Genomic DNA, 20,009 nt, shown 5'->3' on the forward strand with positions numbered 1-20,009 from the left:
AACGCAGGAGCTTTTTGCAGGAGTCAATTGAAACCCATTCTTGTCTGCCCAGCTGGCAAGCTTCTTGACACCAAGCTGGACTTGACGTTCGAATATTGACATATGGTAACGTGGCGGCAGAGCCAATGACTAGAACGATGGTTGAAGGATGACCAACAATCTATTTACAGAATGTGGAATGCGGCCATAACCGCGCGCGCTGGGACCCAACCACTTCTTCGTCGTCCTCGTCGTCTTCTCCGATGAGCCGTGGCTGTATGGGAGATTGGCCGCCTAAATGTCCCGTGACAATATGAGATGATTTAAAAGATATTTGCACGTCATCTACATACACAGAATAAGATTTTGTATGTGGCAATGCCTTTCCAAGAGAGTTCATCTTTACAATGAAGAGAGCGCAACTGAACACGCCACCTTGCGGCATGCCATTTTTTTGGGTGTGAACCTTCGAAAGTGCACACCCAACTCTTACTCTGAACGTTCTCTCTGACAAAAAACTAACAAGGGTGTTCAACATGTTACCCGAAACACCGAATGACTTGAGGTCACTAAGGATCCCATAACGCCAAGCGGTGTCGTAGGCCTTCTCGAGGTCGAAAAAGACAGTTAAACAGTACTGCTTATGCACGAAGGCATCCTTGATGTACGAATCAAGTGCAACCAGTTGATCGTTCGTCGATCGACCCACCCTAAAGCCTGCCGGGCAGTCTCGAGAAGACCGTGGTACTCAAGGAAGTACACGAGCCTGCGATTGATCATCTTCTCGAAGAACTTGCGCAGGCAGCTCATTAGGACTATTGGATGGTAACTTGAGGGGGACGACGTGTCCTTTCCCTCCTTCAAGAAAGCCACTACAATGGCCTCCCTCCAAGAGTGTGGAATGTGCCCCGACACCCATATTTTATTATATAGATGTAGAAGTGCATCAAGTGTGTCTGCGTGTAGGTGTTGTATTATTGTATATGTAATGTTGTCTGGGCCTGGAGCTGAGGGTTTACACGTGCTCAGAGCAGACCTCAGCTCATGTAGTGAAAACAGGGAGTTGTAAGAAGTCTGTGATTTGTTGTTGTCGTGTAGGGACTTCTTTTCACTAGAGTCTTTATACTTCAGGAAAGTGTTCACGTAGTGTGCTGAACTGGACACGTGTTGGAAGTGTTGTGCGAGTTTGTCAGCCTGGTCTTCCATTGTGTCCCCTGTTGTACTGACCAGGGGCAGGCTTTGTGTCTGTTGTCCTTTGAGCTTGCGTATACGTGTCCATACCTTGCGTGCGTCTGTGTATGAGTTTATAGATGTTATGAATGAGCTCCAACTATCTCTTTTTGCCTCACGGCGCACACGTTTTCCGTATGTCTTGGCCCGTTTGAACAAGAGGAGGTTTCCCGACGTTGGGTACCGACGGAGGATACCCCACGCCTTGTTCTGGGCCTCTGGCGCCCGCCTGCAGTCCTCATTCCACCATGGCCTCCGCTGGCGGCGCGGGGCACCAGAGGCGTGAAAACTCTGAGTTATAAGAAGATGTTGACCTATTGTTATCTAGTATATGCTTTTTTTCTTCTGTTTGTTTGTGTGTCATGCAAGTGGTTGTGTAGTGTGCAGAACTGGACACGTGTTGGAAGTGTTGTGCGAGTGTGTCAGCCTGGTCTTCTAGTGTGTCCCCTGTTGTGCTGACCAGAGGCAGGCTGTGTGTTTGTTGTCCTTTGAGCTTGCGTATTCTCGTCCATACTTTGCGTGTGTCTGTGTAGTTTATGGATGTTATGAATGAACGCCAACTCTCTCGTTTTGCCTCACGGCGCACACGTTTTTCTAACGCCTTGGCCCGTTTGAACAAAATGAGGTTACTCGACGTGGGGTACCGACGAAGGACACCCCACGCCTTGTTCTGGGCCTCTCGCACCCGCCTGCAGTCCTCATTCCACCACGGCCTCTGCTGGTTGCGCGGGGCACCAGAGGCGTGCGGAATGGACTTTTCGGCGGCGTCGAGGATGTGCGCCGTGAGCAGTTGGGTAGCTTCTTCAACGTGTAGGTGTCCTTTGGATGTGTGGTGTAGTTTGGATGTCTCTGTAAATGTATTTCAGTTAGCTCTTGCTTCATTAAACCTTTTTATGGGAAGATGGACTGCTCGGGCCTGTACCTATTTACGTTAATAAAGTGGGGAAATGGTCACTCCCATATGGGCCCATGCCCAGACCCCACTCAAGACATGGAAAGAGAATTGCAGAACCAATAGCCAGGTCAAGATGTTAGTATATGTTGTGACCTATGTTATGGTATGTATGCTGTTTATTTTTGAAAAGACATGCTCCTGAAGATGTAAGGAATTTCTCTATCAGGCGACCTCGGGCATCCGTTCTGGAGGAGCCCCAAAGAGAGTTGTGTGCATTAAGGTGACCTGTAAGGATGTATCGTTCGGGCAGTTGGTCAATCAGCGCCTCAAAGTCAGAGCTCGAAAGTGCAAGATCCGGAGGAATGTATATGGAGCATACCGGTATTAACGTATTGAATATTATTGTGCGAATTGCTACCGCCTCAAGGATGGTGTTCAGAGTGACAGGGTGGCAGGCTAAGGATTTCCGGGCGATTATGGCCACACCGCCAGAAGAGTGTGTGCCGCCATCCCTGTCCTTTCTGTATACCCGATAACTATTCAAGAAGTTTGTGTGTTTGGAATTCAAATGTGTTTCTTGGACACACATTACACTTGGCTGATTGGAATGCAGAATCTCATACATGTCGTCAAGATTATTCAGAAGGCCTCTGCAGTTCCATTGAACGATATTTTGTCTTCCCATTATGATGGGTTAGTGCTACTTGAGTGTGTCTATGTATGTAGGGTGTTTCGGGGCTTGGACTGTTGGAAGGGCTTTCTTGACCCTCTCTACTGACCTGGACGCCGGAGCCCGTTCCTTCCGCTGTGTTGCACGCGGGAAGGGCTCGACGTCCATGTCGTAATATGAAGGCAAGGGGGTGCCCAGCGGACTGGGCACCCTAGAATTGGACTTGGCACCCTTCCCGTTGCCATTCGTTGGAGCCGCGACAACCGAGGGCGTCAGGAGCATCCCAGTTGGCAGAGGCGGTGCGGCGGGGGTGGGAACTGCCGCGGGTGCCTCCATCTCCATCTTCTTCGTTCCCTCACGTATGCTTTGGGCCGGTGGAGAGGAAGTGGTGGATGCAGCGGCATCCCCAACCAACGTGGTTGCCACCACAGCCGCTGCTGGCTCAGCGAGCGGTGCGGATGTGGCTCGGGCTGCCAGAGGCAACCCGGGGGGGGGCGGCGGCGGCGTGGGCGGGACCATGTCCGGCTCGCGGTACTAGGTCCCCGCTGAAACAAGACGCCGCTCCGCCCCCCCGGCGAGCTGCGTCGACGTACCTCCCCAGGGGGAAAAAGGCGAACCTCTGTCGCGCCTCTGGGAAGGTGAGGTTTTCGTTGACTTTCAAGGCAATGATCTGGTTTTCCTGTTTGACCTTTTCACAGCTGCTAGAATAGGCAGCGTGTGGTCCCTGGCAGTTGGCACAGGTGAAGTTCTCGGATTTACAATTGTCAGTTAGATGATCAAGTGCTGCAGATTTTGCGCACGTCAATTTACCACGACAAGAGGTTGTGCCGTGCCCGAACCGCTGACACTTGAAACAGCGGCGTCGGTTTGGCACGTAGGTTCGGATTGGACATCTCAAAAAACCTGCGTTGACCGACTCAGGAAGGTTTGAGCGGTCAAGTGTCAAGATTATATGCTTGGTTGGAAATATTTCATCATTTCGGCGTGTGGTGATTCGCTTCACTGCTGTCGCGCCCTGATCTCGGAGGCCGTCGAGCAGATCTGCTTCAGTATCATTCATTAGATCCCGATCAGAGATCACGCCCTGGCAGCAATTGAGGCTGCGATGGGGCGTGATCTTGATGTCAACATCTACCATGCGCGTTTGCTTGAGGAGGTTAGAGGATTGTTGTTTGTTTTCTACTTCTATCAAAACGTCTCCCGTTGTGAGTTTCTTAGGCTTGTACGACTTTCCGATAAGGCTTTCAAGAAACTTGGAGATTAGAAACAGACTGGGAAGTGATGGGCTTTGTCTTGTCAAGAGATTCCATGATGAAAAACCGCGAGAAATTGTCAGGCTTTGGAGAGAGATTCATTGCAAAGGAGGAAAAGAAGCTTCGGTGTGGCCCCTTTTCGGGGGCGGATCACGTTTGGGCGGGGGGTTTAGAAAATGCCATATAGCATAGTATAGAAGCAGGGGCGACGTACTTTCTCCTTTGACTTTACCCTGATGGTCAAAGACGTCCCGGGATTTCCTGCCTGGTAAACAGACAGGGAGCCCATCCGCCGGAGCTTGACCTGGGCTCCGACGGCCACCATTTGAGATTTCTACCCTTCACCTTAAAACCCATAACGATGGTCGGTTACAGCGTGAGTGTGAGGGCTCGGGGTCCGCGGTGTCGCCAACACCGTCACCAAGATTGCTCAAGGTGCCCCGTGCGGGGGTTTTCTTATTTGGCACTGCTCTAACACAGGTGTGCCTACACATTTCTTACCATGGGCTTATATAGAGCTGTTTCGAAGGGTTTTGCTTAGCATATTGCCGCAGGCAATCTATTATACGCCTACCAGTATGGCTTGTCAAGCATGTATAACAAAAAATACAGAGGAAAGGTTCATTCTTTGGAACTCAAAAATTTTGGAGGTTTTTATAGTTATAACTGCAGAATGCTCCATGTTCCCCGGTGCAAACACGCAAACACGCTAAACTGTGTACCAAACATTTTGAGGTTGGTGTAAGTGAGGTAAATGCAAGCCTTTATTTGGCAAGCGCAACAAAAAAAAACTCAGGAAATAACTAACTCAAGAAATCGGTGAAGTCTTCAAAGCTCGCGAATGAGGCGACAAATGCGTTTGCGCACAAAAAGCTGACACTACTACCAAAGCAAATTATATATCAGCAAGTACTCCGGCTGCCCACCAAGGCAACCACTTTTCTGATGGAGGCGAAAACGAAAAACGCCCGTGTGTTCTACGCTTCGGTGCACGTTGAAGATCCCCAGGTGGTCCAACAATTCCGGAGCCCACCACTACGGCGCGTCTGATAATATTGTAGGTACGGCGCGTTAAACCCCGAAATCAATCAAATTAAATCAAACACTTTGCTTGGCCCGTTAGAAGCGTTTCTGTGATTGTGTCGTCCCTTGTCGTTCCTTCGGTTCCTGTCGTTCCTTCGTAAATTTGAAATTGTTTCCATTAAGTCCTGTTTTCAATTGCGCTATCGTAAGATAATGGGAAGTTACCTTTCCTTGTTTACATGTCGATTTTGGGGGCCATGTGAGAGAGCAGTGAAGCAGCTTTTCACTTGTGACGTAGACTCTAAGACGCGGCTAGCATAGAAGACGGCGGCGTCGCTTTTGGGGTGGTTACATCAAATACTGCTGCCAATCAGCGATTCCAACTCTTGTTGAAGCCGCCAGTGGTTTTGATGATTCGAGTACAGTCTACCAGAGTGACTCTCCGGCATGGGGACGAATTTTGATTTTCGCCAGGGCTCTCATGAGCTTAGTTGATATCATTTACTTGGCGACTCATTAAAATATACGAACAACTCCTAAATCGGAAAAATGTAATCTGCAGGCGGAAACGCTGGCGTGTGCTCACGAGAATAATCTGCCTGGTAGGTGGGCAAGAAGCGCGCACAAACCGGCACACATCGCAGCAGCGAAAATTGGTCACCACCCGCCAAACCACGAAAATAGATGAAATTCAGCCTATAAATGCGTGGTACGAGCTGATGTTACTGTGAAATTTTTCCCGTGGGTTATCATGGACACGCGTTTACAAAAGCAGCGCCCGAATGACTCCAGCGTTGATAATCCTTTGGGCGCGACCCGGCTGTATTGGGTATGCGCTTTTTGCCCTGCCTTATCACAGCAGAAAAAACACAAGCAGTATTGTGGAGTTCTATCCGGCTCTTCTCTATATAACGGCATGCTATTAAATCTTCCTTTCATTCTTGTTTCTGCCATCATGTTATTGCCTCGATCTTTTACGATACGCACGTCGCTAACAATTCAAGGAGTCAGAAGTGGGCACTGTAATTCTGCCCGAAGTCGGGCTCTGCGCCCAGCAACAGCGTTCGAACTGTTGAAAGCACCACCCCCCTTACAACTGACTGGCAGTCCGTACAAACAATGGAAGCACTTGAAAGAGAAGTTTGACCTATTTCTCAGTGCAGCCACAACAAAAGAGTACCTCGCAATGAAGCTGCAAAAGCGCGGCTTTTCCTATGTATCGAACGTGACAATGCCATGGACTTGTCCAACATGTTAGGGTTTCAAGCACGGGAATGGAAAGAAGATTACGCGACAACTGTCGGAGTGTTCGAGTCCTACTTTTGTGAGGTAAGCCACAAAGGACATCAGCGATATGTGTTCGCTCCAGAAAACAGGCAGATGGGAAACTGTTCGAAACATTTGTTCGTGACCTCAACAAGCAAGCCCCACATTGCAATCATTGGAGAACACCGTGATTCAATATTCCTGGATCAAATAGTTTTTGTCACGAATAGTCCGAAGGTGCGGGTAAAAATGCTTCGTGGATGCCAGTTAAGGTTGAACAAGGCAGGATAATTTTTCAATGCAGAGGATTGTGTTGCGCAACAAAATGATGTTTGGAAATGTACGGACAGCAATATCGATGCTGTTGCAGGGCCCACATACGTACCGAAACTCTAAAACATCCGGGATAGCAAGTCGCAGTAACGGTGCAAGAAGTGTGACCGGTGGCACAGACCGCGACAGGGCCGGCGTATGGAAAGGAAGGGCACGTGCGCATTTCGCTTCAGCATTTTGGTGTGAGCTATGCAAGAATGGTCAACATCTTCGATGTCGGAACAGATGACTTTGAGGATAACGTCGCCATCATGGAGGTCGCCAGTGGAAAGACAGGAAGCTCAGGTAGCGGGCAAATGGTGTGTTTCATATAAGATAGCCAGTCAAAGACCAGCCTTGTAATAGTTTCAGCGTGCAGAAAAATACGTGCGGTGAAATAATTGACGGCTTCACACTGGGAGCACCGGCCGTACAACGGAGGTGTCGTAGCGCACTTCAGAGAAACGTCCCTGAAAGAAATCACCGGCAGTGCTTCCACCGCAGTGCAGTTATTTTTAGTCAAACAAAGTATTCAAGCCACGCTAGGAGTGCATGCCAGCGCATCTTTGGACCTTTTCAAACAACACTGGCCAGTGTAGATCTTCAATCTACGGACCACTGAAAAAGTTTATGCACCTCTTCCAGTGGTTAGGCTGCCTAAAGCAAGCGTACAGCACAGTCTTGCAACCAACAGCAGGTCCGGTTGTCCAACCTGCGCGTCGTGTTTCATTGTTCATGCGGGAGCATCTTGAGGACGACCAAGGAACACTGGAGCAAAAAATGTCACCGTAAAACATCACGAGCCTACGAACTAGATATCCTTTCGGTCACCATCAAGAAAATGGAGGACAGAATTGGGATTTCTATGGACCGGCAAAAAAAGTAATGAACGCATCAAAAAGGAACCCCTGCCAGCTTCAACAACACCAGGGCGTAGGAAGAGATTTGGCCGCTGCGACTCCGTTTAGTTCTTGTGACGCAAATTCAGGATTTCACCATATTGCACTTGATTAGCAGATGTCCGTTTGGTAGGTACCGTGACCTCCAAATTACTTTCAGCATCACCGCAGTGCTTGAAATAATAATAAATAATGAACCAAGAATTTAAGGCACTTCCATGTGTCCACATGTACATCTGTGAAATTTCGGAGTGGTAAGCACACAAAGAGGAACATGATTAGAGACGGATGGCGGTCTTGACAGAGTACAAAAAGGCAGGCTGCTATTTGAGCGCACCGGCCTGCACAGTCGCTTCAAAAACCATCGTTCGCTGAGAGAGAGAGAAAAGACTTTATTATCACACATCCGGCATGCGGGATCGTTCGCTGAGGGAGCAAACGACAGAACAGCCCGCGCTAGCAAATCTTTCAAGACTAACACTGGTCACGTCAAACATTCAAAGCACCCCAGCAGGCTTTGTTACGATAAAGACAATAATCAAATCACCTGAACTGTTGCGTTTGTCTATTTCCCCCAGAAGATGTTTGGGGCGTGCTCTGGCTGCCGTGCCATATCAAGAAAGGCCGAGCACTGGAATTGCTGTTGATAATTAACGCGCTTCTTCCTATATAACTGCACGCTAATGAACTTTCCTTTCAATCTAATTCCGGCCATAATGTAGTAGCCTAAATCTTTTACGAGACTCACGTCGCTAACAACATACCGGACTTTGGTGTACCTGTTCGACGACAAAGCACGGCATGCAAAAAATGCAAGCGGGCGGATAGTAGTTTGCGGAAATCTACAATTATTGTCGTGTATGAGCATGTTGTGTTTGCTGCCGCTCGAACTGGCCTTCAAATGCTCGTTTCCCTCTTTTTAAAAGCACCGTGCCTACGCTAGCACGATATGAGGGATAGGGCGGGAAGCATTCTCAAAGCGCGTCCAAACGCGGGTATATCACCAACACAACTTGTTTGCGCCGTGTGTGGGTTGTTGCGCCATTGGTTATACATTCACGTTAGAGATGCGCATGCATTCGGTGCGCAATCCTTATAGACAAAAACGTTGCGGTGACGTGTGCGTTGGTGTCTTAAGATGTACCACCCAATATTGTTATGTCGACGCCTAAAGAGTGTTTTGGCGCGGAGTTGCTGCGTTTACGATTTCTGCTTTTAAACCTCTAAAGTCTGCCCCGAGTGTAAGAATAGCCTCACTGATTTGAAATCATCGTGGTGCAGCACACACAGGCGCCACCTGTTCTTGTGTGGTTTAAGGTATTGTTACGCGACAGCAAGGCAAAAGGGAAGAAGCGGGGAAGGAGTATGCGAAATATTTACGTGGCGGTGCCGCCGAGCTAGGCGATCTATTTTGAAGTGGCCAAATCGTGCCATCCACTCTTCCGTCGTGTTGGCTTATGGGTCCCCTGAAGCTATGCGCCAGTGCCCACGAGCGCTTCTAGCCGGCGTGAAAGGGCCCTGCTGCTTGGTGTAGGTAACGTTCTGTGAAAAGGCGAGCGTGCCAGTGGTACAAGTACTTATTCCTTCATTTCTAGCCACCAAAAAATTCTGGAATTTGCTTGGAGACAGAGTGAAGGAATTCTTTTGCTCAGTAAGATATCGTGAAAGTGTGTGCAGAGCGGGGCCTGAAGTGCAGAGCCCCGAATGCAGAGCCTTGATCCCTGGACTGTCACGCCGATCTTGACGTGACGATCTGTACAGGCTACTGGGCGTTGATCAGCAGAAATTGAATTTAAAAATTCTGTGTTCTTCTGCCCTGAGCATGCCCTGTGAAATCACTTGATGGCGTTGAAGGGGGTGCATCCTTAACGCATTTAGCAGAGATTTTATACCCCGTCACATGTTTCCTACTAAGCGTTTCACCTAAATGTATATGTGAATATATAGCTCAGTTTCTATTCAGCGTTAAGCTTCGACTTTTCAGCCTTGAAGCCTTTTGTTGCACGCGACGAATAGGCCTCGTACGTATAGAAAGATCAGACGTTCTCTGCATTTTTCATGGAGAATAGTGTGGCCGAAGTGGTCGCAGGGAGCGTGGTGTGTGAATTAGCATGTTTCTTGTTCAGCACGCTCAGCCCCTTCGAGTCCGTCATGTCCGGGTGTCCATGTAGTTTAACACCTTTCATTGGGGACGGCACAGTATTTCGGGAAGATTTAGGTAATATGTCCATAATGGTGTTTGGAAGGCTATAATGGCAGCGTTTAATCAAGTTTGTGGTTTGATTGATTGTAGGGATTGATTGTAGGGTTTTGAAGGAGGTCCCGTTTCAGTCCCTGACTATGGGACCTATTTCTGTATACGAGAATTTTGTAATCTATCCATTGCCTAATAAAATGCTTTCATAATTATGATTCTGCTTCTGAACGTGCCGACGCAACGCAAACGATGAGGCGTGCCGTAGTGGAGGGCTCCGAATTAATTTTGACCACCTGTGGATCTTTAACGTGCGCAGAAATCTTGTACATATGGGCGTTTTTGCTTTTTACCTCTAGCAGAAAGCGGCCGCCGCGGCCGGGAATCAAATCTGCGACCTCGTGCTACGCAGCGCAACGCCTTAGCCACTGAGCCGCCATGGCGGGTGTAATCATATTTGTGTTTGTATACGATAATGTTACTAAGTTTAGGACAAAAAAGATTGCTCCAATCTCTGCTCCTTTCTTTCCTTGTGGTGGGAGGGTCCATGCCGTCAGAAAGATTGCCAAGGTAGTCTACTATGACAAAAAATTTCTGATTACGTAAGTACGTTTGAGGATGGCGTATACTTTGCTTGGTCTTTGTGTGGATTTAATGAAGAGCATTTGATCCTACGTTCTCTGCAGTCATTATTTAGGAATGGGTAGAATGATTTCGCCTGGAAAGTTTCTATGAGGTTTTGCTTGATAAATTACATGCCCATTATGGCGTCCGAGGTTGCGGGTGTCTTGCATTCGACAGCGCTTCCAAACGTTGTTTTCACAACTGCTTTCTTTGCGTTGGGAGCGCTGTTTCATCAATTGCTGGTGTTGTGAACATCACCATTCAGTACGTTTTAGGTGACAATAAAAATTGGGGGGTTAAGGGCTACCTTATATGCTGTCTGGCGGTTATGTGGTTTTCTCTAGTGATGAGAAGTTTGTAGTATGGCAGGATGCCCAATATCCAGCTTATAATGAGTTCCTGCATGCGTCTTATCATTTCGTCTTTTAGTCTGACTGTCCCCCTAGTGTTGTGTTGGATAATGCGGCCTGATTCTTTAGAGTTTTATTGTTTTTGGCGGTTGTGAAACTGCCTCTCACGCTTTACTGTAGAGCAATGGTCTGAATTCCTGCTTTTGTGTGATACGGGAAGACATCCTTGAATATATTTGGGTGGTTCTTGTTATCTTCGTCTTGCTTGGACAATATTGGTTTGCCCAAAGACACCTTGGAGTTGTGACAGAGCCGCAGAAAATTCGACAAATTAAAGGTAGTGTAATTAGGTGGTGTGCCCTGGGTGTTATATCTTTTACGAGACATTTTATTTATATTCTGCTCATATTCTAGCCATTCCTATGTTTTTCAGAGAGTGCCGGTAGTCGTCCTCCCTCTTTTTGTTATGTGACACAATGTTGGTGACGGCATTAGGTACGGCGGGTGAGTTGCTTTGTTGTGGTGACGTCAGTTGCTTGGACGTCTAGTGAAGGTCTTCCGAGCATTCCACCACCGACCGAGTGTAGAATTACTTCAACACACAGGCGGCGGGACCGCTGAATTCTCCTAGCTTTTGTTATGTCTCCTCGGTACTATCATGGTCCTTCTTTGGCCATTTCAGCTGGTGCTGCCGACGTTCGAGTACCAGCCAAGCATTCGCATCTGCTTTTCCGAATAGTAGCTTCTGTATGGCAGCGATGAGGTATTTCGGTGGCCAATTCATGAGCACGGTTTATATAGGGAACGCTAGCAGCCAGGGTAAAATCGAAAAACGAGCCTAATAACGCTATCGCGCTCAAATTCTTCCCCGATGCTTCGCACCACCGGCTGCACTCATTGCAATGTGTGTTCTCCGGCAAAGTAAACAAAACAAAAAAATATTGTTTCGCTTCTTTGGAATGCAGGACGTTTCGGAACGTGGCGTCGCATCGAAGGTTATAGGGGCTACGCTTTGGGAGAATAAAGAATAGATGGATAGAGAACGTCTGCAGTGGACTCTTTGATTCCTGTTTTCTTACTTATCATGTGCCACCTTGGATCAATTCCGGGTAGAAGGTGTGTGTCGGCAACCCGTCAGTATCTAGAACATTTCGATGTCACTGTGTTTGCGTCGCTATGTCACCGTGCGCTATCACGAGCAGCCCACGGCACATGGAATTTGGCGGTAATCAATCGGAGTTTCTGTCTTCAGCAGGCCAGCTAATCTCGTTAAAAACTTCAAAATTATTCTGTAATAAATTGAAGCACCACAGTGCCAGCAGTGTTATTAAACACTGGCGCAATTGCGCTGTCGTTAGGGTTTCATAACCCTATAATATTTTGAAATGGGAATTTGAAATTTGTTTATCTTGATGTTGTCACAGGCACAAAATACATACAAAAATGTCTGGTTCCTTAGCCTTCGGTTAGTTATGGGCCAATTCAAACCACAGAAATTGACGTAGGGTAGTATCGGTAGGCATACGAAAAATTCAAGGACGAAGGTGCAAAGCTAAAGCCATCCTGTGAGCAACACCGCACAAAAGTTAGGACAGAACGGGAACCAGAAAGGTTCGAAATCGCGTGATCCTGCGAAAGAACTTGATCAGAATATTTGAGATAGAATGTTTTTCAAGAAAGGATAGAAAAGAAAAGCCAAATACAGGAAATACTACAAGATTCTAAGTCACCTCTAAATACATGAATATGATCAAAGAGCTGTATTAAGAGAAAAGTGTAAGTTCTTGACAAAGAAAATAAAAATAAGCTTTCAAATAGGCCGTGACATTGGAAGCACGTTGATGTAAAGTCGACAGAACTGTCACGGAAACTCGTTCCAGATATTCACCCCAGTATACTGCAGTCGCTGCTGGCCGTATACGTTGCTGAACGACGTCCGTGGGATATTAGTACCATGCATTTTACCTTACTTTGCATCGCATCTTTTCAGCGTCTGTCGCTCGTCTGTACATTGTTATCCCAATGTTAGCAAATCTGGACAGTTTGGGCATCTCGATGTGTAGTGTACGCTGGGTGTGATAACCTCAACATTAATCGTTAATGTTTATTTAAAGGCCCGTACTTCCTTCCTCGTCAGCCCAAGTCAAAGTTCCAGCAATGGCCTGCCACCCGGCATCCCTTGCGATCGGCAGAGGTATAAAACGGGCTCTCGGTGGAGGTTCAGCTGTCACGTTCGCTTGTAACTTTCGGTCACCAAAAATAAGTATTATTCCTCCGTAGACGTTCTACATTCACAAGAATTCACTGCCTTCACTGAGGACAGAAATGTTTGGATTATTTGTAAACATTATTAGGTGGGAATTTTTAAACAAGAACACTCAACGCGTCTAGAAACCCACCACTCTTCGGTGGTCATACAAAATTTCATGAAAATTGTGCTTTCAAATTGTGCTTTCATTCTTATTGCTCTAGCAACGTTGTAGAGAATTTATTAATTGACAAAGAGATATTGAGAATTATGGAAATTCACTGTATGTGTTTCTAGATCAGAAATGATGCCATAATTGTAGTTGTGATAACACTAACACAGATGTGCGCAATAGTCTGAAAATTGAAGCGGAGCAGAACTTGTTCCGGTCGTAGGAAAAAAAATTCTTGGTGTGACAAAATAAATTGTTCCTCTTCGAAAATGGCGACGAGCTCAGAACTATAATAATGCCCAAAACACGCCAGATAAGCCAGCTTTCTGTGAAACAACCGAGTTTAAAACTCGCACAGACAATAATAAAAAGTGTAGCGAAAAAATACTTTTGGCCTCAGTTTACGACGCTGAATCTTAATGTGTCGTTGTTTAAAGAATGAGAGTGGAGCTTTAGAAGAGTAGTTTTTGTTTACTACTTCCTCCCCGCACGGGGCACCTTGAGTAATCTTGGTGACGGTGAGTGGCGACACCGCGTACCTCGAGCCCCCCATACTTAATCTGTCAGCTACCGTGGCTAGAAGTTGAAAGGTGAATGGTTAGAACCCGTGAACGGTGGCCGTCGGAGCCTCGGTCAAGCTCCGGCCGATGGGCTCCCTGCCTGTCTACCAGGCAGGGAGCTCCGGGACCTCTTTGACTACCAGGGTAAGGTCAAAGGAGAAAGTACCCCCGTCACCCTGCTTTCCAATGTATCATATGGCATTTTCCAACCCCCCCCCAAACGTGATCTGCCCCCGAAAAGGGGCCGCATCGAAGTTTCCTTTCCACCACTTCCCAACTTGAGTATTCCGAAACCGAACAACTACTCTCGCTTCTTAGTGATAGAATCAGTTGACCAGTTGAAGCCCTCTTGCTTTGTTGCGACAGCGAAGACACCGACACCCGCGTTACCAGATCGAACACCTCCTCCTGGTCATTCTCTTCTTTCTTTATGGCGTGCCCACGCGCATGCCCCCGCTGCCCGCCCTCTTCGTCTTCTTCTGTGGTTGAGCCGCGAGGCGCATGGCGCTTCCCGGCACTGCTTCAGCGGGAAACTCAACATCCTCCCGGGCCCGCGGAGTGGTCGCCCGCCTCCAAGGGGTATAACCGCTGAGCAGCCCGCCGTACTTGTTGGCCAGTTGGGAAGGTGACTGTAAAGTATCTGTCGATGCGGTCCCTGCCAGTAAACGCTTCAACCACTCTGCCAAGCTTCCATTGCAGCGCCGGCACGTTGTCGTCCCTGACCATCACCAACTCGCCAACACGAAGTCGGGATGATGAGGAAGGCGGGCAGTGATGAGCGGAGCGTAGAAGAAGCAATTATTCTTCCTTCCAACGCTTCCATAGTCGGCGCAGAAGCTCGTCTCTGTACTTCACCCTTCGTCGCAAGTCATGCGCGGTGGAGCTAGGCAAACAGTCGACAGTTCGTGGTGGTAGTCCCATAGTGCGCCTGCCGGTTAAAATGTGCGATGGCGTCAGTGCAACTGCATCATCGCAATCCTCGCAGAGTTGTCTTAGAGGGCGGCAGTTGACAATCGCTTCTACCTCGGCCAGTACAGTGACCAGCTCTTCGTAACTCAGGCTGCTTCGTCCAAGGCAGCGCTTCAACGCATCCTTGACTGTCCGGATGATGCGCTCCCAGAAGCCACCCCTCCACGAAGCTCGTTCAGCGATGAATTTCCAGTTGATGCGGTGAGCACATGCATGGTTCTGGACAGCGTCCGCTAGCAGCGAGCGCAACTGTTTCGAACAGCTGCGGAATGCCTTGGCGTTATCAGAATATACTGTAGACGGGATGCCTCGTCTGGACGTAAAACGACGAAAGGCGAGGATGAATGCTTGTGCCGTCATGTCTGAAGTCTAAATGAACCGCTCGCGTCACTGCACAGGAGAAAACGGCACTATACAGCTTCACAGACTGTTGCGTAGAGCGGCAGTAAAGGGGTCCGCAGAAGTCTACTCCCACGACGTCGAACGGTGACGTCTCTGCTATGCGGTCTTTTGGTAATGGTGCCACCGGGACAGACGCGGGAAGTAAACGTCGACGGCGACACGGTAAGCATGACAGGAGAACCTTCCTGACGGTTTGCCTTCCCTTGATCCAAAACCTTGATCGAAGGTCCAGAAGCGTAACTTGAACTCCGGCGTGCAGAAGACGGACATGTGTCGCGGCTACCAAGAGTCGCGTAAACACGTGGTCACTTGGCAAAAGGATTGGATGCTTAACTTCCTCTGACCCATCAAGCGCTTGTAAGCGGCCTCCAACTCTAAGCAAGCCATCCAGGCCAACATATGGCCGTACGGTCAGAACGCTGGAGCATGATGGCAACGGCTGGCCAGCTTTACGTGCGGCGATCTGGGATGGGAAGGCGGTTTTCTGAACCAGCTGGAGCCAATACCGCTCCGCCTGATCTAGTTCAAGTGACGTCAGTGGCCCAGAAAAGGTTGGTTGCCTTCGGGTAGCATTGCAAACAAACCTCAAAATCCAGGCGGTTACTCTGAGGCGTCTGGAGAGTGAGCCGTAGTTCTTGATGTCCAGCAGTGGAGTGGGTGGACGTGCAGATTGGTGCGAGATTGCGGTTGGGCACACGGACGCAAGTTCGGTGGTCAGCTCACTCACTGCTATCGCAGCCAAGAGGTCGAAGGCCAGTTGCGTTCTGGTTCCGCCAACCACAGAGGTCCAGTCCACCACGTCAGTTTTCGTGTTAGAACTACTGCTGGTACTCCGCGCGTCAAAAGGTCCGCCGGGTTGTCCGCACTCGAACAGTGCCACCAGGTGAAACCTTGGGTCAACTGCTGAATTTCACGAACACGGTTAGTTACAAAGGTCTCCCCGCGGTTTTCGTCGCCAGCAATCCAATGCAATGCTACGGTTGAGTCAGTCCTAAAATAGGCGACACAGGATGAGAACTCTGGCATTCTACGAATGTAGTGCCATAACCTCACCGCTAGAAGGCATGCCAGAAGTTCTAAACGAGGTAGAGAAACCGTCTTTAGTGGTGCAATGCGAGTCTTGCTCATAGTAGCGAACGGTAAAGCGGCCATCGGCGACTGGCTGACGTACGAACACTGCGACGCCGAATGCATGAGGGTTGGCATCAGCGAACAAAAGTATCGTCGCACTATCATGACCTTGCGATGCCAGTAACAAACAACGTGGAATGCCCAGGGCGGATAGGACCTGGAGCTCTGATACCCATTCCGTCCACAAGTCCTCGATGTCGTCCCAAGCGATTCCCCGTCGCCAGAGCCGTTGGAACAGCAGTCTAGCTCTCACGTTAAACGGAGCGATGAAGCCCAACGGATCGAAGAGCCTGGCTGAGGCTTGCAAAACAGTTCGCTTCGTCGATGGTTGGGTGGAAAGGTACGACAGAACGCCTTGCGTGGTGATGACGATCTCATCTGATGAGCGGTCCCATAGCAAACCAAGTACCTTGGATTTGGAGCTCGGCTCAGTAACGTTCTCAAGTGAGAGCCCGTCGTTCAAGAATTGGGTGCAGAGCAAGGTGGAATTCGAGCACCATTTTCTAGGCTCCATTCCTGCATCGGTAATAATGGCATTTGCTTCCCGGTAAATCTCCAATGCCTCCTCTTCGGAAGAAGCGCCTATGACTAAGTCGTCCACGTAGAATGACCGTTGTAGGCGAGCTGCAATGTCCGGGTGTGTTGTCCTCCACGTTTCCAGGTGGTGCTGCAGAGTGGCTGACAGCAAGAACGGGCTAGACGACGCTCCGAAAGGAACCCTAGTCATAAGCCATTCGACGATTGTCGGGAAGGTATGGTCACAGGTCGGTAATCGGTCAATCCACAGGAAACGGAGCGCGTCTCTGTCTTCCGGTTGGATGCTTATCTGGAGGAACGCATTCCGGATATCCACGGTAAGAACAATGGGGCTGCACCTAAACTGCAGAAGAAGCTGAAGGAGATCATGACCAAGCTTGATGCCCTTATCAAGCATTTCGTTTAAAGACGGTTTCCCGTACTCATGCGATGAGGCATCAAACACGACGCGGACCTTGGTAGTCACGGCTTCGCGTTGGACTACCGCATGGTGAGGTAGGTAGTAGACTGTCTGTCCGGTGGTTTCAGACGGTACTACTCTCTCAGCATGTCCTTCCTTGAAGTACTCGCTGATGGCGGTGTCGTACTCCTGCAGCAGTTCTGGCTGATGTTCAAACCGCTGAGGCTGCCTTTTCAGCCTGCATTCGGCTACAATTCGGTTCGTGGATGACGTGAACCCAGGTGTCTTAATCATTAGCGGTGCTACGTAATGACGTTCGCTGTTGTGTACTGCGCTACTAAACTGTAGAAGCGCCGGGTGTTTGTTGACGTCGTGCTCCTCACCTGCAACGCTTATACCGATGGCGTCCAACCGCCACATCTCCGACGGGTCTCCCGGTCGGAACTCCTTGCGCCAATCGTCAGTACAAGCCAGAAATAATGCAGTTGCACTGGTGGTACGTGGTGTCAGGCGATGGCAGACGTCAGTGTAGGTTGCTTGAACGAACCAACCGAATATTGTCTCCACGGAGCACAGGGTGTCGGTGAAGTGCTCGACACGTCCGGTTACAACCCTCCAGTAATTGTCAGAGCCGATCAACACGCTTATCACGGAGTCCTGAGGCTTATCGTCTTGGGGATCGTCGGCTAAGGGTAAACTCCGGTCACGCAGCATTGCAATAACAGTGCTCTGTATGGCCGTGCCCTCCACTGTACAGACCTCTGGCACTTCCATAGCTTGGAGGGTCAGCTCATTTGATTCAAAGCGGCCACAGAGAGTAATGTTCACCCTTCGGCATTTGTACTGGCGTGGGCAGTTGCACTTGCCGAATGTGAACACTGCGAGATCCTCAGTTACAGAGCTGGGTAGAGACAGTTGCTGCGACACGTGTTGATGGACGAAGGACCGTTGGCTTCCGGTATAAAGCAGTATCCGTACCGGCACGCGGACGCGGTTTCCGGACGCCCACACCGTGGCGGTTTGCAGCAATACGGGTGACGAGGACGTGCTGCTTGCAGAAGCTGTTGTCACCTGCCTTCCTCGTTGTGTTTCCACCTCTCGGTTTTCAGCTCCGATAGGAGTAGGTGGTCGTGGAGTGCCCGTTGCTGCTCTTCCCCAAATGTCGCAGAGTGTAGAAATATGGTGCCCTGAGCAGTGGTCGCACCTGAGCCCTGCTGCGGCTAGGCAATTACGGGAAGTGTGGCCCCTTTTCCCACACTTGAAACAGCAATGCTTCCTGGACAGCCGTCGGCGCTTTTCCTCCGCTGACAGTGTGGCCTGACACCTACGTGTCGCGTCTCCTGGAACGTCGCAGAGGGAGCACTTAGTCTGCGAAGCCATGGACGGATCGGCAACTGGCGATGCGGACCGTGCTGCCAGTGCTAGGGCGGATGGTATTCGAGGTGGTGTCACGTTGCGGTTAGCTGGCAACCTCCTTGAAGTGGGTTTCTCGCGTGACACTCGACTCTCCTCTCTGCTTTCAATCTCCACTTGCAGGAACTTCGGGATGGCCTTGACTTGCTGTTCTCGGGATTCCGCTGCAGCGTCCGCTCCGGCCGTGTCGGTCTTCGTGCGGTTGCGGTACAGGATTGCCAGATGCTTTGGCAATGACCGCATCAGCACCCGGCGTAGAACAACCCCGTATTCTGCAGACAGCATGCCAAGGCTATCCAAACAGCCGGTCCGGGATTGGATCTGCTCATAGAGGTCTCGCAGACGTGAAACTTGAGACGATGACTCGATTGGCTCGATGGAAAGTAGGCTGTCTATGTGGTTATCGATGAGGACATTCTTTCGGCCATAGGGTTCAGAGAGCACCTTGACGGCAATCTTATAATTTGCGTCAGTCAGGCTTATACCTTCGATTGCCCGCTTTGCAGCGCCGGCCAGCTAAGACTTCAAATACTGGAATTTTTTAATGTCGGCGAGATCGGGGTGAGCGTGTATGGTGGCCTCATAGTGCTCCCAAAAGCACTACCATCCACGGGTCTCACCAGCAAAGACGGGTATTTGAAGCTTTGGCAAATTCACGCACAGACCCTGTGCTCGTGGCCTACCGTGAGCGGCTTTATTTTCGCTGATTAGCTCCGTGTGAGCAGCTCCGATGGCGTTGCTGGTCCCGTTGCTAGTCCCCGCAAGCCTCTGTAGCTGTCCTTCACTGACAGTAGCACCAGCCGTAGCGCGCGCGTTCATGGCTAAACGAAGCCTGCTCATCGCGTTGACGATCTTCTCACGGTAATCTATAGCACCCGCGACTTCTTCATCAAGCGCCTCACCGTCAAGGGAGTCGGCGATCTGGCTCTCCATCTCAGCGAGCGCGGACTCTTTAGAGCGAAGCCCGTCGATAATTTCCTGGAGGTCGCCCAATGACGGTTGAGTGTCCTCCCGCAGGATATCGCTGGCCAAGGTCAGAAGTCGGGTGGTAGAACCACGAAGGATGCCTCGCTGCCTGCGCAGCTTCTTCATGCTCGGTAACGTATCGGTGCGATGGATGCCGGCCGTCTCCTGGGTTTTACGGCACCAGAAATGTTGCGACAGTGAAGAGACCAACACGCGCGTTACCAGATCGAACACCTCCTCCTGGTCGTTCTCTTCTTTCTTTATTGCGTGCCACGCGCATGCCCCCGCTGCCCGCCCTCTTCGTCTTCCTCTGTGGTTGAGCCGCGAGGCCCATGGCGCTTCCCGCTACTGCTTCCCGCGGGAAACTCAACATGCTTCAAAGTCAGTATTTCTCGTCTCCAGATTTCTTGAAGGTTTCATCGGCGAATCATATAAAGCCAAAAAACAAATGAACCGGTGAAATCCTTGTTAAAGTCAGTAGCCAGGATCAGGTTGATAAACTACTTGCACAAACCC

The sequence above is a fragment of the Haemaphysalis longicornis genome, unplaced genomic scaffold, assembly GCF_048455015.1.
Source record: "Haemaphysalis longicornis isolate Haplotype H1 unplaced genomic scaffold, Haemaphysalis longicornis Haplotype H1 scaffold_3, whole genome shotgun sequence".
NCBI lineage: Eukaryota > Metazoa > Arthropoda > Arachnida > Ixodida > Ixodidae > Haemaphysalis > Haemaphysalis longicornis.